A 20,317-nucleotide genomic window follows, 5' to 3' on the forward strand; every position below is an offset into this window, starting at 1 on the left:
TGTAGTACAAGAGACTTGAGTTCGATTCCTGGGTCAGAAAGATCCCCTGGAGGAGGAAATAGCAACCCACTCCATTATTCTTGCCTGGAGAATTCAATGGACAGAGGAGCTCAGAGGACTGCAGTCCACGGGGCAGAGAGTCGGACACAATGTAGCGACTTAACACTTTGGCTTTACTCCAAGGGTCATCCTCAGGATGTAGACTTGAGTTGTTAGAAATTAGTTGGTGTTTGTTCAGGTCTTTTATAGGCCAGAGTTGGAAGCTAGTCCTGAGAAGAAGCCTCAGAGGAGCTGGCTAGAGTTTGGTCATAGAATATTTGTGAAAACACATGCAAAAATCTTGGGCTTGGTAGCTAAGACCTTGTGTATTTCGATTTCCTTATATCTTGTTGGTGCCCACTCACCCCATGATCTTTGTGTTCTGGCTGCATTGATTTTCTCCTTCAAATGCGCGCACTCTCAGACCTGTGCTTCCAAACGTAGTGATTCCTCTTCCTGAAATCCCCTTCCTTCAGCAGAGGAAAGTGAAACCGCTTCTCTGCGAAGTTCTTCCAACTCTGGGGCCACGTAGCCACTCTCTTCTGGATTCTTGAAGCACTTTACTCGTAATTCAAGCATAGCACACTCTACCTTGGCTTATTTTTTCTGTGTTTCTTTGCCCTTCCTTCCGGCAAAACTGAGTGGTAAGAGGGAGGAACTAGGTTATTCTGGCTTTTGCTAAATATCATTATAACGTATGTGCTTAGTTGTGGCCGACTCTTTGCTGCCCCATGGACTGTAGCCCGCCAGGCTCCTCTGTCCATGGGGATTCTCCAGGCAGGAATACTGGAGTGGGATGCCATCCCTTTCTCCAGGGAATTTTCCCAACCCAGGGATTGAACGCAGGTCTTCTGCATTGCAGGTGAATTTCTTTACCATCTGAGCCACCAGGGAAGCCCATGAATACTGGAATGGGTAGCCTTTCCCTTCTCCAGGGGATCTTCCTGACCCAGAAATCGAACCGGAGTCTTCTGCACTGCAGGCAGATTCTTCACCAGTTGAGCTACCAGGGAAGCCCCAGTATAAAGCAAATTTTGCAACCGTGATATTTCAATGAATGGCTGAAACTGAATATTGGTGTGTTCAGAAGAAGTCAGTATCTACATCATATACTCTAGCTACATTTCCAAACAGTATGATGCCTGAACATCCTGTCATAAACAGAAAAGATGCCGGCATCTAAGGCAGAGCTGTGATGGGACATGGTAGAGACAAGTAGAGAGGGTGGTAGAGATCTCCCATCAGGGTGGACCCCTGTCCCCTGCTGTGCCTGATATGCCACTTCAGCCTTCCCTGGCATAAAATCGAATCGTGCAGATATTGCAGCGTGTTTACCAGTACCCATTTCCACCTCTGCCAGTGCCCGCAGCTAGGTTATAGTTCCCTGCCTCTTTTGCACTTGGATATGGGCTTGAGTTCTCTCCAGATGTGGCTGACACAGATAACCATTTCCAGGCTTAACCATTAATGCATCCCACAAGGGACCCTTTGTTTCCTTTCCCTACCCACTGGGCAAGAGGCTGAAGTCTTGGAGAAGGGTGGATCCTATGGCCATATGACCAGGATACCACCATGGAAATACCCAAATGTCCTTTGTGTTAGACACTGAGATTTGAGGGTTTAACTTTTAAAGTACCCAGTGATTAATACCTTAACTAATCCATCTAGAAATTAACCTTTCATTTCTTAAGCTAATTTAGGTTGTGTCTCTGTCACCTGTAACCCTGGAAAGGGTCCTGATACCAGCACTTGGCCACTTGAATGCAGTGAAAGCAAAGGAATGGTGGTTTGGCAGTGGAAAAATACTGGACTTGAACTCAGAGTCCCCAGGTTCCTTGTCCTTGCCCTGTTCACTTTGTAGTTTTCATTAAGTTTATTTGAGGCTTACATTTGTAAACTTATTTGCTTTCCCAGGTTTGACTTTTACCATGACGATTGAGCTAATCTAATCTTCACTTCCATTCCTTGATCCCTCTGCTTCCACAGTGGCAGGGTGAAATTCACTGGTTATTTGAGCAGACAGTCAGGCCAGTGATTGTATTACACAGTCTTTCTGTTTTGTGATTGCTTTTCAGGTAGTTGAAAAGAAAAATCCCAGAAATAATAACTTCTTCCCAGGTGAAATATGTTAAATTATTTTGGAAAATTTCCAACATACACAAAAGTAGAGAGAATCACATGATGAACTGATATGCAGCCATTATTAACCTTCAGACATCACCATAACATTCAGCCTATTTTATCTCCTGTTTCCTGGCTTTTCCTTTTTTTTCCCATTGCTAAAGTATGTTAAAGCAAATCCCAAGTAGTAAATGTTTCTGGACACACATGCATGTGTGTGTATGTATACATGTATTACATATATGTGTATGAATATATTAAAATATAGAAATATACATTTATGTCCCAAACCTAAGCACGGTGGCTTTATTACATCTCACAAAATTGGCAGTGACTCCTCAATGATATCTAATTCCATTGAACATTTCCTCAATTATCTTAGCATTCCTTTTACAACTGGTTTCATTTCAGTCAGCGTTGACCACAACTTCATCAACATTTCAGCCACATGTTGCCCAAAGTTGTTGCATCTTTTGAGTTTTCTGTAATCTAAAAGGGATTGTAACAGTTAACATTTAGGTGCTGAACCACTGCAAAACTTGGAGGTTTAAGTAAACAGTCTTTTATGTAGCACACGATTCTGTGGTTTGGCAGTTTGAGCTGGGCTCGGGTGTGATTGGGTGTGGGTCAGGGCTGGGAGGGGCTCAGGGGTTCATCTTCGCTCTGTGTGGTCTCCCATCCCCAGGAGGCTAACCTAGGTTTGTTCATGTGGTGCTGGGGTTCCCTGCACAGTGCGCGGGAACTCCACAGTTGCTTGCAGCCTCTGCTTTCAGTGAGCATGCCGCCTTGTCACATTCTAACTGGCCTAAGAGATCAGACGGGCAGCTCACACTCATGAGGTAGGAAAGTAAATCTCACCTTGTAACGTGAGATGTTGCAAAGTCAGGTTACAAAGGACATGACTACATAAGAAGAACCCACTTACAGTCACCTTCCATTTCTTCCCAGGCAAATATATTTGAACTTCTATAACCCTTACAAACCCTCAAAGAATACTTATTTCCTAAAGTTTATACATATATTATGTGTGTATATCAGTTCAGTTCAGTTTGGTCACTCAGTCGTGTCCGACTCTTTGCGACCCCATGAACCGCAGCACATCAGGCCTCCCTGTCCATCACCAACTCCTGGAGATTACCCCCACTCATGTCTATTAGCCTGGAGAATCCCAGGGATGGGGGAGCCTGGTGAGCTGCCGTCTATGTGGTCGCACAGACTTGGACACGACTGAAGCGACTTAGCAACAGCAGCAGCAGCAGCATGTCTATTAAGTTGGTGATGTCATCCAACCATCTCATTCTTTGTCGTCCCCTTCTCCTCCTGCCCTCAGTCTTTCCCAGCATCACAGTCTTTTCAAATGAGTCAGCTCTTTGCATTAGGTGGCCAGAGTATTGGAGTTTCAGCTTCAACATCAGTCCTTCCAATGAACACCGAGGACTAATCTCCTCTAGGACGGACTGGTTGGATCTCCTTGCAGTCTGAGGGACTCTCAAGAGTCTTCTCCAACACCACAGTTCAAAAGCATCAATTCTTCTGTGCTCAGATTTCTTTATAGTCCAGCTCTTCATATGACTACTGGAAAAACCATAGCCTTGACTTACATAACTGAGGTATATTTAATTTACACTTTCAAGTGTACCTGCGTTTATATTTTAAGTGCAAACAAACTCTTCTTGAACTAGGAGAAATTGATCACTTGCTGAATTTTGAGAAACACTGGATTAGGAGCCATAGTTTTGTTCTTATATAAAAATTTTGTCTTGTTTTCTTCATATAGCAAGTTCAATGAATGGATGCATTTATTTCAAACACGTCTTTGCAGTGTCTGAAAAAGTTTCTTAAGATATATAACCAGAGTATAATAAAAGATTTCTAATAATTTTAATTTCAGCATATGAGTAGCAGATTTTTTTCTCTGTCTAGAGGGTTACCAAATGCATGGGAACCATCAGGAAGGGAATTCTCTGGATCAAAGCAGTAATTCAGTAGGAGACAAAGAAAGTTATTTATAAAAGCTATCTGTAGACCAAGGGCCTAATTTATGTAGTGAGAACATTTCTGCTGAATAATTTGTAATAAAGAAAAATTATCAACTGTTAAAGACTTTGCCAGGTCAGTTTAATTTGGTAAGAAAGGGAGATGATGAGAAGGTTGATAAAACAGCTATAAATCTTTACTGAATATGCAACTTTAATTGTCTGGCATTAAACTTAGAGACTTTACTTGTAATGTGCTGGAGCCAATTTGTACCAGCTGGTGAGAGCCAACTGTATTTATCCCTTTCTAATTCCACATTCAGAAAAGTCATATTGTTAGCTTGGGATTGGCCAAGGTGGGAGTATATACACCCTAGTTATTGAACAGTCAATCATTAAACATTTATAGCATACCACTGGTCCTTAGCCACATAAGAAAAAATGACAGGCACCACTTCCTAGGAATGTTGAAAGGAAGATGCTTCTGCTACGGAGGACAGCCACAGAAGAGCAGAGGAGAGCTTCCCTTGGCATCTTTCCCATCAACCTGTGTCTCCAGATTGCTGGGAGTCTAGTTTTGTTGTTATGTTCATTTGCTCAGTCTCTGCGTCCCATGGACTGCAGTAGGCCAGGCTCTCCTTTCCTTCACTGTCTCCCAGAGTTTGTTCAGATTCATGTCCATTGAGTCGGTGATGCTATCTAACCATTTCATCCTCTGCCACCCCATTCTCCTTTTGCCCTAAATATTTCCCAACATGAGGATCTTTTCTGCTGAGTTGGCTCTTTATATCTGGTGGCCAAAGTACTGGAACTTCAGCTTCAGCATCAGTCCTTCCAGTGAATATTCAGGGTTGATTTTCTTTAGGATTGACTGGTTTGATCTCTCTGCAGTTCAAAGAACATTTGAAGAGTCTTCTCCAACACCACAGTTTGAAAGCATCAGTTCTTCAGCTGTCAGCCTTCTTTATGGTTTAACTCTCACGTCCGTACGTGACTACTGGAAAAGCCTTAACTTTGACTATATGGATCTTTGTTGACAAAGTGATGTCTCTGCTTTTTAATACACTGTCTATGTTTGTCATAGTTCTCCTTCCAAGGGGCAAAGCATCTTTGAATTTCATCGCTGCAGTCACCATCTGCAGTGATTTTGGAGCCTAGTCAGATGTGAGTAAAGAGCACCTTGGAGAAATGAAGCAGACACAAGAGAAAGGATATGAGGTGTGCTTGGTCCTTTGCTTATCTTATCACCGTAGACTCTCATCAGACTCAAGCTAGATGTTGTTAAACATCACCTGAGTCTTAAGGGAGAAAGGCAGAGATGGAGCGACTCCTTCTACATTAGAGGATTCTGCCATTCAACCCTCTGTGAGTCTCTGACCTGCCACAGGGTTTCTTACCTGCAAAACAGACACAGGATACTTGTTCCTCCCTTATTTTGCTGTGCAAATAACTTATGGTTAATACCACGTTGCCTGGCACTGTAGAGAAAGAAGTGGAATAAGATGAGGTCATTGAAAAGAGCCAGGGCTCTGGAGAAAGAGTTGGAAGTCATCAGTTGAAAGTTCATGGGACAGCAGTTTTGGCATCACTGGGGAGCTTTCCAAAAATGCAAAAACACGATTCAGACCTCAGAATCATTTTAACAAGGTTGCATTTTAACAAGATCTCAGGTGATTTTTATGCATATTATACTTTGAGAGTGATCTAAGTGGTGCTTTGTTCATGACACCAGAGAAATACCCATGTTACAGAGTGCATTTTAATCTTACTGCTATCTCCTTTTTATTCCTTAGTCTTTGTTTTTCCACTTTGAGGTCCCCATTTAAGCTTCATGCTTAACAAACTGCCTGGCCTTTCCAGGAAAACCCTTTATATAATCATTATAGTAGAAAATGTATATTGATTTACCTAAAGTAGAGGGAGGATGGGGATGGTGAGTGTTAGCTCCTTATCGATAATAGCAGAAATCAATAGATCAGGTATAAAAATGGAAAGAGCAAGAAATAGGTCTCTTTTTATTGTATTTCTGTGCCATGATGGATGTTAACCAAATCTGTTGTGATAAGCATTTCATAATATGTGTAAGGCAAACCATCATGCTGCACATCTTAAACTTATGCAGTACTGTATGTCCATTATTTTTCAATAACACTGGAAAAAAGAATGGCAATAGCAGCATCAAAGTGAAGTGAAAATGTTAGTTAGTTGTGTCCAACTCTTTGTGACCCCGTGGACTGTAGCCCCAGGCTCCACTGGCTGTGGAATTCTCTAGGCAAGAATACTGGAATGGGTAGCCATCTCCTTCTCCAGGGGAGTCTTCCTGACCCAGGGATCGAACCCTAGGTCTCCTGCATTGCAGGAGATTCTTTACTGTCTGAGTTACCCAGGAAGCCCTAAATCAGCATATTGTTAAGGAATATGAAAAATGATTTCCAGGATTAAAAAGAAATAGCTAAGTGATTTAAAGCATTTGTCTTTGGAAAATGGGGCTAATTAAAAAAATTCTGGTTGGACTCTTTACTTTTTAAAATGTGCATATATAACTTTGATTTTGATATCATTTAATGATGTCATTAAGTCTTGTGTTTTATGCATTCCTATAAATCATTTTATATCTTTTTTGAGAACAAGGTAGAATATAAACAACCAAGCAAAACCAAAACCTTTTCCAAGGAGAGCAAGTTGCCTATAATGGTGGCTAAATGGCAACCCACTCCAGTATTCTTGCCTGGAGAATCCCATGGACAGAGGAGCCTGGCGGGCTACAGTCCACAAGGTTGCAAAGAGTCGGACACGACTGAGCGACTTCACACACACACACAAAATAGGAAACAGTGTTTTATGTAGGAAAAATAGGTCAAATACAGTAACAGAGAGAGGAAATGAGATATTCATACCAGTGATGACCTCATATTGGTGACCTTATAAGTGCAGGATGAGAAGAGGAAATCTGGGAATAAGAGGAGAGATGGAGAAGCCATATGAAGTCATGATAGGATAAAATTCCTAAAAAGTCCATCTTACCAGGAGAGGAACTTTTCTCAGAGAACTTTCCCCTTGTAATTTGTCTGCCAGAGTTGAAAAACTGATGTATTCTCCGAGGCAGAAACAATAAAATTTGGGACAACAAACCACAGAACTTTGGAATGAACTTTACAATCATTTAAGGCTGTAGTTTTCACGTTTTATTTTAGCTGTTGACTTTTTTTTTCTCTTTTTCTTCCAAATGAGATCTTACTCTGAAATCTGATGTACTAATACAGAAGCAAACAGAATTTCTGAAGCTGAAGCAGAGGGTTGAAGGTCTGTGGCCAACCTGGTCCTGTGAACCCCTATCCTGCCTTCAAGATGTGCTGAGCTCTGAAGAACACAAGCAGAAAGTGAACTAAGTGGCAACTCACGAACATTCCTCATCTTACTAAGGCTTCAGGATACACAGTCATGTCCAAGGTCAAAGGCAGAGCCAAGACTTGACCTCGTTGTTCTTGACTCTGAGTCCAGTGCTCCTTCCAATGTACCTTAGTGCTGCCTGTCATGGTTGGAGGGGCGGTTGGCTCCAACAGACTGTAAAGAATTGGGTTTATTACTTGGGGATTGTGACTTCCCTGGTGGCTCAGACGGTAAAGCGTCTGCCTACAATGCGGGAGACCTGGGTTTGATCCCCAGGTCGGGAAGATCTCCTGGAGAAGGAAATGGCAACCCACTCTGGTATTCTCGCCTGGAAAATCCCATGGACAGAGGAGCCTCTTAGACTGCAAATCCATGGGGTTGCATGGGGAGTCGGACACGACTGAGCAACTTCACTTTCACTTTTCTTCACTGTTGTTGTATGCTTAGGCTGCAGTAGACCCTCCAGAAATATTTGTTGAATAAAGAATTAAATGATATATACAATGTCATAAGTTGACTTACTCCTTGATGCTCTTAGGGAGTGAAATGGAGCTGAAAGATGTGAGAATCTCTTCTTTAGGTAGAGAGGTTAGTTCCTGGAAGATAAATGACTTACTGTATTTTCATCTCCATTAAGCCTAATATGATCCTTTAGTATTCCTCAGCTAGAGAGTTTTCACTTGTTTAGGTTTAAGATTTTTTTGGTCTTCCTGTCTGAATTGCCCAGTATGCAAGGGCATTTTTTAGACCAGCTCTTTTATAAGCTTTCTTTCTGTGGAGATTGACTTTAGCTGTGGAGATACATGGATTTCTTTTCGCAGATCCAGAAGTTGATTCGACAACAGCCCAGCCATAGCATCTCAGAAAGATCTTTATTCAGTTTAAACCAAGCCCTCTTCAGTTTTTCATTTTGATACAAACAAGACAGAAGCAGCAGTACCTGGGCCTAACATTTCAACTGTGATCACTCAGCGTAATTGCTTTTCAATGGCTTATCTCGAGAAGGGGACTTGTGCACAGAATCTGTGTTGTATTGGTGTCAGTTTGCATTTAGCTCAGGTGGAGATGGCAGCTGACAGCAATCTGATGGCTCCCTCCTATGTCCTAATGGGTGCCTGTCCCTTTGAGGTGTCCTGGGCAATGACCTTAAGAATGAACATCAGGAGAAATGCACTGAGAGGAGAAAGGAAGGAGTAAGTTGCCAGTGTTTCAGGTTTCAGAGCTGCAGGTATTAGCCCAGCTGCCAGCACACTCTCTGGGGCCTGCGGCAGCCACGTTCACTTTGTTTTTCTTTGGAAGAAGAAGCAGAGGTACTGGTTGGTTGACCTCCCCGCTGCACCCTGTGGCGGAAACTGCCTGTTTAGGTCAGAGTGAAATGGTTAGTTATTCCTCCCTCCTATTAGTTATTCCACTGCACTGAAGTTACCTTTCTAAAGAGGCAGCTACAAAGATCATTTTATCTACATCACCAAGGGGGTGGACCAGAGAAGGCACTGCCAAGACTTGGAGTGGCTGGGGTTGACTGGCTAGTTTTTATGCAGGCGAATGGACCAGAGGGACATTTTAAAGTGTTGGCATCAGGACTTTTTCTCCATTGTTTTTCTTACTTCTGACAATAATGAATGAAGCATGTTAGGCTTGTTTTCAATTATGCAGCAAGTCTCCATTCATTAGAAACCAAGGCGGTGATCCCAGGTGTATTTCTGTGGCTTTGAAAGTGCAGCTTTCTACCTGACCCAAGGTTGAGCACTTTCAGTGCTCAGCATCTGAGCTGCTTGCTCAGGTATCCCGGGAGTGATTAAATGTGTTCATATTCGGGAAAGAAAGCTGACTCCCACTTGCATTTAGAGGGCTCAGGGCTTGTTATTTGTTTCTGGGACACAAAAAAATGGGAAATACAACAGCTCCAATCTCCTTCTGTGTTGCAAAGGAAGGCAGCTATCATGTAACTGGGTGGGTCAGACCCTTGGGTGGGTCCTCATAATGATTATTCCACCTACAAGACTGTGGTTTTGGGAATTCATGTTCTTATGGCTAGGAACATCCAGGGTATCACCATAAATCCTGGGGAGGATAATAGTAGAATCCACTTATATTCCTTAGTCTTATGCTACTGTCAAGTATCAGATATACCCCGATTTAGTAACATCTTTTTTTTTTTTTTTTTTTTTTTCTGGAGGAAGTTGGGACTGGAGAGAAGAAACAAACATATAAGTCCATGTTGATTAAAAAAAATACTTCAATATCAGAAACATCACAATGTGAAAAATTGCATTTTAGTCTTGAGAAAATAAGTATATTATGAAATCATGGGGAAATAATTTTTTCTCTGAACTGCATAGGTACTCATCAGTTGAATTGATTCTTTCTCTTCCAAGTGCCCAGTGAATCTTTGATGGTTAGTTCAGTTCAGGTGTTCAGTCTTGTCCGACTCTGCAACCCCATGGACTGCAGCATGCCAGGCTTCCCTGTTAAGATGAGCTTTATAGGTTTTGTTGCTTCTCGAAGGATTGGAAAATTGGAATGAATAAATGTAATCACAGCAATAATAATGACTACCACATGGAATAATGACTGTGTGGAAGACAGCCAGAGATTCTGTCTGTGTTGCTTCCAATTCGTTCTGTAACCTGGACACATGGGTATTATCCACCCTGTTTTACATATGAGGAAACTAAGACTTAGCAAGTTTACATGACTTGGCTGTGCTGTGCTGTGCTTAGTTGCTCAGTTGTGTCCGATTCTTTGTGACCCCATGAACTGCAGCCCGCCAGGCTTCTCTGTCCATGGGGATACTCTGGGCAAGAATACTGGAGTGGGTTGCCATGCCCTCCTCCAGGGGAGTCTTCCTAACCCAGGGATTGAACCCAGGTCTCCCGCATTACAGGCAAGCTCTTTACCATCTGAGCCACTAGGGAAGCCAAGGTCACAGAACTACTAGAGGCTTAGGGTGTGATTGGAAATGTGCTCTGATGCCCCCAAAGCCACACTTTTGGGGTAGCAAAAGATGAAATGTTTAAGCCTTGAGCCAGAGAACAGCAAAGCAGAAACGGAGGATCCTGGAAAAAGACAGGGGAGGGAAAGCTTTGGGGCTTCAGAGAAGAGAACATGGTTCTTGTCTTGGCCTCATGAAGACAGCAGGGCGTATCATGTGGTAAGTTCAAGGCCAAGCACTTTGCACACATTGTCTCATTTAATTCTTACAGCAGTCCTAAGAAGTTATTACTAGTCCCATTATACAGACAAGGAAACTGAGACCCAAAGGAGTCATTTAGTTGGTAAGTTTAAACTGTGGTCTGTCTGCCTGCAAATCCTGTGCTCATGACCAGTAAATAATTTCATGACAAACGGAATAATGTTTTGCCTGTTGGGACGTCTCTTCTGTATTCTCTCTCAGACCTCCAGTTCGCCTGCAGCCCCTGCTCCCAGCACCGGTTTTGCTGAGCCCCTGCGTGGTTTCTGAGCTTGTATCAAGGGACCACCAGGTGGCAGTGTTACATTATGCGGTTCCCCCATGAGGGACAGGGCCGTGCATCTTACCAACCGCAGAGGCAGACCACTGTCAGCAAGACTGGCCTTCATGGTTCATCCTGTTCTACACACAGACACATGGAAATCATTTCTCACTAGCTAATTCTAGGGGCAAGGATCCTGGAGGCCTCCGCTGAGTGACAGTGGGGTAGCAGGAATAAGGAAACCAGGAAAAGCTGTTTTAAAATTTTTATTTTAAAAATGTTCTGCGTCCTGACCCTACACTCCCCCTTCTTATTTAGTTTTTATGGAATTGATGTTTTAAAAGTATAGGAGTTGTGGAAAGAGCGAGGAGAATAAGGAGAAAGCCAGAGAGCCAGGCTTTGTTGCCTGAAGACAGGGACTCAGAGCGCCAGGTCTCCTTTCTTGGTGATCTTAACCTTGACATCCAACACCCCTGTGCTTGCCTTCTCATGTACAAAGTTGGAGGATAGTGTCTGCCTTGCACATTTTTGGGAATATTAAATAGGGCTTGAGACTTCCCTGGTGGTCTAGCGGATAAGAATCTGTCTTCCGATGCAGGGGACGTGAATTGGGTGCCTGGTTGGGGAAACTAGGATCCTGCATACCGTGGGGGAGCTACGCTCTTGTTCTCCAACTAAACCCAGTGTGGCAGCCACAAGGCCCATTAATTCTGGAGCCTGTGCGCCACAATGAAAGATCCTGTGTGTCACAACTAAGACCCAGCACAGCCAAAAAAAGTTAAAAATTAAGGCTAAGTTGTATTGTTTAGGTGCTTAATCATGGAAACCATGTGCTTTCTTCAAATGTTTGTTTCCTTAGCTTAGAGATGGAAGGCAACTAAGAGAAAGACCAAGATTCCTATCAAAGGAGGGAAGAGGATACTGTAACGGGTAGAAATCAATGCACAGTCTATGGACAAAGAATTCCTGTTGAGCTAATAACAAAAAATATTTACAAGGCAACAGAACAAAAGGAATTCTGTTTGCTTCTTTCTGTACCATTATGTAGATTGTCGTAGCATCGCAGTGACAAAAAATTGTCAATGTTTTTCAAGAGGAGTGGGAAGATATGCATATAGAAATGTGTTTGGTTTCTAAAGGTTCTTAGGCACCACTTAAGTTTTATAGGTGTGTCCCTGAGATCATTCTTTACATGTGCTAGAGTTATCTGAATATAGACCAAGATCAAGAGCATTGAGCTCTGTTTCAAACCCACCTCTGTTATTTACTGCCTTTATGATTTAAGGCCAGTTGCTTAGCCTCAGAATTATAGTAGTTCCTACTTCATAGGCTGGTAGATAATAGATAAAACTTTAGGATAATGCATGTAAAGTGTTCAGCACATAGTAAGCCCTAGATAAGTGCTGATCATTATTATTAATAACTTTGCCCAGTTACAATAATAATAGCAATTTTCATGAGCCAGGAATTCAGTCACAGCTGGGAATCTGGTAATACATGAAATTGCTCAACAAACACAAAGAACAAAAGCCTAGGCTCCCCTTGCAGATCTCTGCTGAAGGACTTCCTCATGTCCTTTCACATCCTTTCCGGGTTCTTGTAGCTGTCCAAAGATTGTGGTGTCTTCTCAGGCCAAACTGACTTCTCTTTGCACTTAAATTATATTCTTGGGGATCAGTTGGGAACCCACCAGTGCTTTGAACTGGAGACTCCAGCAAGCCAGTAAGTTCAGGAGAATCTCTGGTTTCCAGTGATTCACAGATCAGATGTCACCACAAATAACAGCACTTCTTGACCATCATTTCAGTCCCCTTATTTCCTACTCTCCACTGTTGACAGAGATGCTTCCATTTGAAATAAAAGCCTGGGACCGTATGACTTCACAGGTGAATTCTGTCAAAAAATTTAAAGAATTTCAGTCGTTGTCAGACTCTTCTAAAAATTAGAGAGGAAGGAATGTTTCCACATTCAGCATTTCCTAGATACTAAAGCCAGACAAAGACACTATAAGAAAATTACAGGCCAGTACCCCTGAGTAACATAGGTGCAGTAACATAGGTACATACCAGCAACCTGGATTCAGGAGCATCTTAAAAGGATCATTTACCATGACCAAGTGGAATTCATCCCTGGGATGCAAGAAAAGTTCAGCATACATACGTCAATGAATCTGACACATCCACATTAACAGAATGAAGGATAAAAAGTATATGATCATTTCAACAGGTGCAGAGAAAGCATTTGACAAAATTTAACATCCTTTAATGATTAAGAGCTTCAGCAAATTAGGTTTAGAAGAAATATTTCTCAACATAATGAAGGTCATATATGACAAGCCCACGGCTAGCATCATACTAGAAACTTAAAATCCTTTAACTTAGTGGAAAGTTAAAACCCTTTTCTCTAAGATTAGGAACAAGATAAAGATGCTCACTCTCATCATTTCTACTCAACATAGTACTAGAAATCCTAGCCTTAGCATAGCAATTAAGCAAGGAAAAGAAAGAAAAGACACCCAAATTAGAAGGAAGAAGTAAAGGTGTCTGTTTTCAAATGATATAGAAAATCCTAAAGACACCACTAAAAAAAACTGTTGTGTGCTTAGTCACCCAGTCATGTCTGACTCTTTGCGGCCCCATGGACTGCAGCCTGCCAGGCTCCTCTGTCCATGGGGATTCTCCAGGCAAGAATACTGGAGTGGGGTGCCATGCCCTCCTCCAGAGGATCTTCCCAACCCAGGGATCGAACCCAGGTCTCCCGCAATGCAGGCAGATTCTTTACTGACTGAGCCACCAGGGAAGCCTGTTAGAACTAGTAAGCGAATTCAGTAAAGTTGTAGTATACAAAATAAACAATCAGTTGTGCGTCTATATACTAAAAAAGAGCTGTCTGAAAGCTGTAAGAAAGCAACCTTGTTTACAGTAGAGTCAAAAACAATAAAATACTTTGGAATAAATCTAACCAAGGAGCTGAAAGACCTTGTACACTGAAAACTGTAAGGCCCTGATGAAAGAGACTGCAGAATGTACAAATAAATGGAAAGCTATCCTGTGTTCTTATATTGGAAATAATGTTGTGAAACTGTCCATACTACCCAAAATGTTCTACCGAGTCAATGCAATTCCTCTGCAAATTTCAATAGCATTTTTTTATAGAAATAGAAAAAAACTATCCTAAACTGGTATGGAACGACAAAAGACCCTTATCTTGTAAGGAAAGAAGAACCTCATATAACTCAGTAGCAAAATAAGCAAATGATCCAATTAAAAACAGGCAAAGAATCTGAATAGATATTTTTCTAAAGAAGATGTGCAGATGGCCAATAGGTAAATGAAAAAGTGCTCAAATGTCACTAATCACCATAGAAATGCAAATCAAACCCGTACTGAGATATCACTTCATACCTGTTATCAAAAAGATAAGGGCCCAGCAAATTGTGTTTTTAACAAGCTCTCCACATGATTCTGATGCCTGCTCAAGTTTGAGAACTCCTTCTTCCAGCCACCAAAATAGGTCAGTTCTGTACTATGGAGATGCTTTGGTGCTTTTTTCCAGGGATCCGGCTATTGAGAGCAAGAGGCATGATGTTGTTCTTTATGGTCTTATCTTTATTTTGTCATATTATCTCTTACTTTTCCTGTAGAGAAACTAACAGGATTTAGAATCCTTCTTACAACTAAATCCAACTGTCTTACTCTGCTTGCATATGCATAAATATATTAGACTTATTTCCCTCTATTGCTCATTATTGCAAAATGTGAGGTTGAAAATCTTAACTGAATTTACCCTTTAAAAAATTAACCAGTAGCATGCCATTTCATTCCCTAACAATTGTTTTCTTTAGTGTGTTTCTTTTTTTCCCTTTAGGAAACAAAACACTATCTTCGTCATCTTTAATCATAAGGCTGAAAATTGAGAACTGGTTGTAGATTTTGCATGTGTATGTATATGACAAGAGTTATGATTGCTTCAAGGATTATGATACTGATAACACCAATGCCAAAACTATTAAATAAGGCTAACGCAGCCATATAACTTACAAAGCGGTTACATGTATTTTCTTATTTAGTGCTTACTTTTGCTATAGATACTATTTTTATTTTAAAAATGAGGAAACTGAGGTTCAGAAGGTTATAATTTAATCATTGAGCATCATGCGATTTTTTTAATGGGGCTTCCCAGGTGGTGCAGTGGTGAAGAGTCTGCCTGCCAATGCAGGAGACACAAGAGGTATGGGTTCAATCCCTGGGTCGGGAAGATCCCCTGGAGTAGGATATGGCTACTCACTCCAGTATTCTTACCTGGAAAGTTCTGTGGACAGAGGAGCCTTGTGGGCTACAGTCCATGGGGTCACAAAGAGTCAGACACAATGGATTATACACACTCACCATATCATTTTTAAACAGAACTTTCTCTTGAAATAACAGTAACAACTAAAGCATACTGAGTGCTATCTAAGGCCTAGAGACCGTCATCCAGAGGGAAGTAAGTCAGAAAGAGAAAACAGATGTTGTGTGATATTGTTTATATGTGGAATCCAGAAAAATGGTACAGATGAACGTACTTGCAAAGCAGAAATAGAGACACATGCAGGGAACAGACTTACAGATGCCATGGGGCAGGGGAGGAGAGGGTGGGATGAAGTGGGAGATTGCAATTGACATATATACACTACTGTGTATAAAATAGATAAGTAACAAGATCCTACTGTATAGCACAAGGAACTCAACTCAGTGCTCTGTGGTGACCTACATGGGAAGGAAATCTAAAAAAGAGACATACAATTGATTGACTTTGCTGTGCAGCAGAAACTAACACAACATTGTAAAGCAACTGTACTCCAGTAAAAATTAAAAAAAAACCATGCTGGGTGCTATGTTTGTGTCAGGTACTGTGATAGATAGGTTCTGTTTTACTTGACCCATAAAATAGCCCAATGAAGTGGTAGATATTCCTATTTCCATTGTACAATAGGTAAACAAAGGTTAAATTACTTGCGTTGTTTTTCAAAGGTTAAATTACTTGCCTATACCATATGTAGTCTTCTGGAGCTAGAATTCAGTTCCAGGTTTTTAAAATCTGAAAACACTTGTTATTTTTGCCTGTTACAGGATCTCTGGAGATGTTCATCTGAGTAGTATCTTAATCTTTCAGAAACTGTTAGTATTATGAAGGAAATTTCCCCTTCCACTATATTCTGTACCCAGCAAGAAACATAGCAAGAATGAGCCCAAGAGACTCCATCAAAGACTTGACTCCTTTAAGCCAAGGGACTTTGCTGTTAAGGGATGGAATAAGGAGTCACTAGCACCCAGTTTATTATATTAGTTGCCATTGATGGTTCAGTTTGTCAATGCCCATCTTTGACCAGAAAGGATTTTTGGAAGCCATAAGGGTCCTTAAGAGATCTCCCGTAATCCCATAAGTGTTTCTGTCTGCAAGTGGGAAGGATAGCCATTTCCTAAGAAGCCTACCTCCAACTGGGTCGTGTGTGTGTTAGTCGCTCAGTCATGTCCAACTCATTCTGACCCCCTTGGACAGTAGCCCGCCAGGCTGCTCTGTCCATAGACTTCTCCAGGCAAGAATACTGGAATGGGTAGTCATTTCTTTTTCCAGGGGATCTTCCTGACCCAGGGATTGAATCTGGGTCTCCCACGTTGCAGGCAGATTCTTTATCATCTGAGCCATCAACTAGGTTATTTTAAGTTAATTGGGACATTCTGTTATTCTCATCATACAATGGGGCTCAAGTCTAGTCCAGCTTGAGACGTATAGTTACTCAGTCAGCACAAGATCACTTTGAATAAGAAGCATAAATGGTAAGTAAAAACTGGTTTGCCAAGATTCAGATTTTTTGTTGTTGTTGTTGCTGTTTAGTCACTAAGTTGTGTCTGACTCTTTTGTGACCCCATGGATTGTGGTCCACCAGGCTCCTCTGTCCATGGGATTTCCCATGCAAGAATACTGGAGTGGGTTGCCATTTCCTTCTCCAAGGGATCTTCCCAACCCAGGGATTGAACCCATGTCTCCTGCATTGGCAGGTGGGTTTTTTTTACCACTGAGCCACCAGGGAAGCCCATTCAAATGGTACAGAGATACAGGCAAAAATAAAATAGAAACTTTTCTATAATCAAATTTTAACATTTGAATGCTTTTGAGCAAGTTTCATGGGGAGAAGACAATAAGAATATCCCTCTTCCATCCCTTAAACCAGGCATCACTTCGATCCTGTTACAAAAGAAGCAAAGTCCACTTTCCTCTTGAGCTTTTGCCAAACCTCTGGTCTACCAAAGGCTGAGTAAGCACCGTGAACTCACTGGATAAACATGTTATCAGTTGTCCTCTAATTGGGGTTGTGGATCTCCTTTCCATTAAGGGCTGGTCTGTGCTTTAATCACCAGTGTGCAGCAATTCCCGCCTTTTTTGGTACCATCGTGATTCTTCCTTGTTCCTAAGGAGCTGCTTGTGCATGAAATAGAGTTGCATGTCATAGATGTATTAAGAACGCCAAAGTTCTGAGCTTAAACTTGCTGTAAGTTTTTGTTTTTTCTGGGAACAGCTTTTTTAAGATACAATTCACATAGCATATAATTTCCTTTTCATACAGTTTACCCGCTTAAAGAACAAAACACCTGTTCATTCCCCTGTGGCACTGGGGAATAAATAGATTTTCTTCCAGTCCTTAATCAGCAAGTATTTATTGAGACCCTCTTGTGGGCCAGGCATTGGGCTAAATGTTGGAGCCCTAACTGTAAATAAAATAAAGATGGTTCTTGCTTTCATAAAGCCGTTAGTCTAGGGACAGAGATCTCAGAGTCCAATGAGCTTATAAATAAAATAAGTAAAATCATGGTAAGTGCTGCATAGGAAACATAGGAAATAATGAGTTGGACATACAGGAGGAATCTCAGGTGGACAATGAGGGACCGAGCCCCGGAGTGGGGAGCAACCTTGGCATGTGCTGGGCACAGAAAGGAGGCGGTGGGGGCTGAGTTAAACCAGGATAGGGTGAGGGTGCTGGTGTGAGATGGGCTGCAGAGGGAAAGAGGAGCCTTCATATGTGCTTAAAAGAGCTCATGTTCTGTACTGTTGAAAGAACTGAAAATGGGAATTATAATCCAGTTTGTGGGTTTAAGGCTTTATGTTAATGTTGTAGCACTATACTTCAAGCTCTGGACAAATGTCATTCAGTGGATTAGAAACCCCCCCACCTCTAGGTGTGGCACATGAGCTTAGTTGCCCTGCAGCTTGTGGGATCTTAGTTCCCCTACCAGGGATCGAACCTGTATCCCCCGCATTCCAAGGCTGATTCCTAACTACTGGACCACCAGGGAAGTCTTCCCCCCTCAACTTTTTCAGCTTCCCTGGTGGCTCAGTTGGTAAAAATTCACCTGCAATGCAAAAGATGTGAGTTCGATCCCTGGGTCAGGAAGATCCCCTGGAGAAGAAAATGGCTACCCACGCCAGATTCTTGCCTGGGAAATCCCATGGACAGAGGAGCCTGGGGGGCTCCAGTCTGTGGGGCTGCAAGAGGCAGACAGGACTGAGCGACTAAACCACCACCCCCAGCCCTAGAGGCCGGTTCTCTTCCCTTCCCTAGCAAGACTTTCTGGAGAGTCTAGACTTTAGAAGGGCTCTGTTGTAGTATTCTAGAACATAGTGTGAATGGCACGCCCTGGAGTTGGACACCAAGGATATATTGACTGCATATCATCTCAAGTTCAGCTACTCAACAGGCCATTTCATATCTAGCCCAGTTTAGATGGGGTCAGAGATTGCCCCGCATTGGACAGGATCCATTTCTGTACTGTTATATAACAGTTACAATTGATTCAAATGAAAATATTTAATTAGTTCTTATATGACTTACTTGGTCTGTTTGAGCCAGGCTTAATAAGATAATTTTCCAGGCCAGCAGATAATTCCTCTAGATCTTTATGGGTCACATAATGGTGAGGGAGTTCTTATTAACACACACACCCCCCCCCCCCAAGTGCCTAAACAACTGTAGAAACCTCCCTAAACTCAGCCATTAATATCTCATAGAATGTTCAAATGAAGAAGGGTGCTTTTGACAGCCTGTTCCAGAAGGTGCTCACATAATGTACATTAATTTTGGGAATTTAAATTTGTCATGTGAAAATAATTTAGACAGAAAAAAAAAAAACCCCAAATCATCTCTCATACTTAAAAAGACCCGTTAGCAAGCTCTGACAGGCATAGCTGAGGTTGAAGAGATTGCAGACTTGTGATGAGCAGGTCAGCAGCGATGAGCTCCTCTCTGGGCCTGCAGTTTCCAGTCAAGGGCAGTTGGCCTGCTCATGGCCACCTGCTGAGGATCGTAATAGCTGACACTACGGAACCCTTCCTAGGCCCTAAATACAGTGCTAAGTTTATTTTCATGTGTTATTTCATTTCATCTTCGCAACAGCCCAATGAGATAGACATTAATAGTCACCCTCCTTTTATGGAGGAGGTGTTAATGTGCCCACAGTCCCACAGCTGGTAAGTGGCCTCGCTGGGACTTGAACCCAGACATCAGATTGCAGCTTTGCCCTGCATTCTGTGCCACGTTACTTCTCCACGTGGTGTCTGTCCCTCAGCTACAGCTTGCAGGGAGAGCAGTGACTGCCTGAAGTGATGTTAGCAGATCCTCAGCCTGGCGAGTAGTCCCTGGTGGGGCCTGGTGGAAACAGCTGTGTCAGAATGGAAACAGAGGTTACTCACTAAGCCAGTCAGGTTTTCTCTCCTGAATATGAATAGAGGAATGTAGTAGAGTATCATAAAAGGAAGGGGCCAACACCAAGAACAGCTGTTGTTAGAGCTCAAGCGACTGAGGCCACAGGCCTAGAGGTCTAGACAAGCTGTGAATGGACCAGAGCAATGATCAGGCAGACGCATTAGTAAGCAGAGGTGTGAGTGGGAAAGATGCAGAGTAAAGGACAGAATGGATAGTCCTGAATGAGAGAGAGGGTATTCCCAGGGGGCTCAGTGGTAAAGAGTCTGCCTGGCAACGCAGGAGTCACAGGAGACCCGGGCTCAATCCCTGGGTTGGGAAAGATCCCCTGGAGGAGGAAATGGCAACCCACTCCAGACTTGCCTGGAGAATCCCATGGACAGAGGAGCCTGGTGGGCTGCAGTCCACAGGGTCACAAAGAATCAGACATGACTGAGGGACAGCACGCATGACAGTAGAGAATAGGATGTGACAGAGAGCTTCGTGAACCCTGATGGCCCACGGAGACAGAGACCAAGTCCAGGGTCGTGTGTCCATCATCCCCCTGGTGCCCAGCGATGCTCAACAAACGCTGGTGGGCTGAGTGGGGAAGGAAGGTG

At 42.5% G+C, this 20,317-nt stretch overlaps 1 long non-coding RNA gene across 1 annotated transcript in view; it reads left to right on the top strand.

Annotated features, from left to right (window-relative positions):
- Positions 1–8,023, top strand: part of LOC129655392 (uncharacterized) — a 48,684-nt gene extending 40,661 nt beyond the window's left edge. Inside the window, exon 2 of the long non-coding RNA XR_008715974.1 lies at positions 7,368–8,023. This is a non-coding gene — a long non-coding RNA (uncharacterized LOC129655392). The remainder of the gene's footprint in view (positions 1–7,367) is intronic.
- Positions 8,024–20,317: the final 12,294 nt, after the last annotated feature.

The sequence above is a fragment of the Bubalus kerabau genome, chromosome 1 (genome assembly GCF_029407905.1).
Source record: "Bubalus kerabau isolate K-KA32 ecotype Philippines breed swamp buffalo chromosome 1, PCC_UOA_SB_1v2, whole genome shotgun sequence".
NCBI classification, from domain to species: Eukaryota; Metazoa; Chordata; class Mammalia; order Artiodactyla; family Bovidae; genus Bubalus; species Bubalus kerabau.